The following is a 2,484-nucleotide window of genomic DNA, read 5'->3' as shown; positions in this document are numbered from 1 at the left end:
GTTCCTCCTGCTGCAAATGCTGTCTCAGGCCAAGCCCACCCCACTCTGCTTTAGTCCTCCCTTTCTATTAGGGAGATTGATATGGGTTCCAGGGAAACCTTCTCTTAGACCAGGTCAAGACTTCCTCCTGTACAAGTGTATTTGTATAAGCATATATATTGGGTTATGAGTGTAGATGTGTAACTATCGATTGAGATCAGTTGACTCATCAAGCTGGAATCTGTTTATCTAGGACCCACAGTACAGCTAAACATTCAGAAACAGCTTTTCTTCCCTTTATCTCTCTGTCCCACCTGTCTTTGGGTTTCTATGGCTTCAATAAATACACCAGGACCAAAACACAAGTTGGAAAGGAAAGGGTTTATTCAGCTTACACTTCCAGATCACAGTCCATCAATGGAGGAAGTTAGGATAGGAATCCAAGCAGTACTGTAACCTGGAGTCAGGAGCTGATACAGAGGCCATGGAGGGGTACAGATTACTTCCCATGGCTTGCTCAGCTTGCTTTCATATGGAACCTAGGATTCCTAGCCCAGAGATGACCCCACCCACAATGGGCTGGGCTCTGCCCATTGATACTAATTGAGAAAATGGCTTTCAGCTGGACCTCATGGAGGCATTTCCTCCACTGAGACTCCTTTGTCTCTGATGACTCTAGCTTGTGTCAAGTTGACACAAGACCAGCCAGTACACCACCTTTCTTCTGAATTTGTATGGCAACAGGTAGTCTTGGGTGGGATATATATTGAACGTAGGGTTAAAGACAAAGTTATGGTTAAATGTTATTTTAGTCCATCTCTACTACTGGAACACATTGCCTGAGCCTGGTTACTCTACAAACAACACAAATGTACGTCTTGTAATCTGGAGGATCAAGAGGTATCACTTGGTGTCTGTTGAGGGCTGCCTCATTTCCGCACATGGTAGAGAGCAAAAAGCACTCAGCTCCTTCCTTTGAGCTGATTGATAAGGTCACGGATTCATTTGTGAAGCTTCTACCCCTACACTGGGTCCATCTCGCAAGGTTTTCATATTAGGGCTTAACTTTGGGTGTGAATTTTGAGTAGAATACATTCAAGTTAAAAAGGAATTTAATCATTTGTTCAACAGAGACTGTGGTGGATCCTTTGTTGACAAAAATGGGAAGAATACATCTGACTGGTTATTTTGTTGGGAAGGATTATAAACAAATGTATCTTTAGAATAAAACCTTGGCTAAAAAAAAATTGAAAAATGTCACAAGAGTTCTGTGCTAGCTTACTGTGGGGCAAAGTGGAGACAGTGCCTTAATATTTAGGGGGAATACCAGAGAAAAATCACAGGAAAAGAAGGTGAAGGTTGATCTGCATCTTCAATGGGTCAAAGCCCACTTGGAGAGAAGAACCCTGAAGAAGCAGCGGCTAATCGGCAGACATCTCCAGAGAGCACTAGTTGTTCCTCTGCCCGGGGAGCAAATGTGAAACAGCAGAACACTCCACCCAGGACCTTGGGCTGCTTCTTCTCAACCATGCTTGGACAGAGACACAGCCATGGATCCCTGCTGTCTTATGTGAAATCACATGAGTGTGCTCAAAACAGATTAAGCTCAAAACAAACTCACGGTTCAGGGTTGAAGCACCCAGCACTTTATATTTTTGTAGTTCTGAGAAAGACAAGCGTTAGCAGGTTCTGAAGGCTTAAATACTATTTGGTAGAGAAAAGCTGACAAAAGGCTGCTCTGGACTTTTGTCTCCAAAGCCAGTGATTCACTTTTTTTTTTTTAAGGTCTTTTAATTTTATTATACTGGATTACATGAGGCCAGTTTCATGGAAGTATAAAATGTACTTTGAGTAATTTCTGTCCTACCCCTCTGTCCCGTCTTTTCTCACCCTATTAATCTCCTTTGTTCCCTGAGAGAGTCTTGATTCCCCTTTCATGTCATCTGCATGTGTTTGATTTTATGTGTCTATAAAGATTAGGGCCCAAAGCAAGAGAAAGGTGGCATTTGTTTTTCCGAGACTGATTTAATTTGCTTAATATGATTCTCTCCAGCTGCAACCATTTTCAAATATAAGATGCAACTTCTTCTTTTCTCTGTGTGCCTGTACGTGTGTCTGTGCATGTATATGTGTGGGCATATGGACGTATATGTGCTCCATATGGACATCTATGTGCTCACTCCTCTGGAGCCAGAGGTTAATGGTGAGATGGAAGATCTGAACTTGGAACTTACTGACAGCTAGACTCGTGTCCGGCAAGCCTGACACCCTCCCGTGTCTGCCCCTCTAGTGCAACACACAGTCATACCTCACAACCAGGCTTTACTTGGATGCTGGGGATCTGAACTCAGGGCCTCATGATTGCACAGTAAGCAGCTTATTGACTGAGTCACCCCTCCAGTTACAACTTTTTCTTTCTTTCTTTCTTTCTTTCTTTCTTTCTTTCTTTCTTTCTTTCTTTCTTTCTTTCTTTCTTCTTTCTTTCTTTCTTTCTTTCTTTCTTTC

The sequence above is a fragment of the Mus caroli genome, chromosome 8 (assembly GCF_900094665.2).
Source record: "Mus caroli chromosome 8, CAROLI_EIJ_v1.1, whole genome shotgun sequence".
In the NCBI taxonomy this organism is placed as follows: domain Eukaryota; kingdom Metazoa; phylum Chordata; class Mammalia; order Rodentia; family Muridae; genus Mus; species Mus caroli.
The sequence above is the reverse complement of the archived record's forward strand: the minus strand, read 5'-3'. Positions refer to the sequence as shown.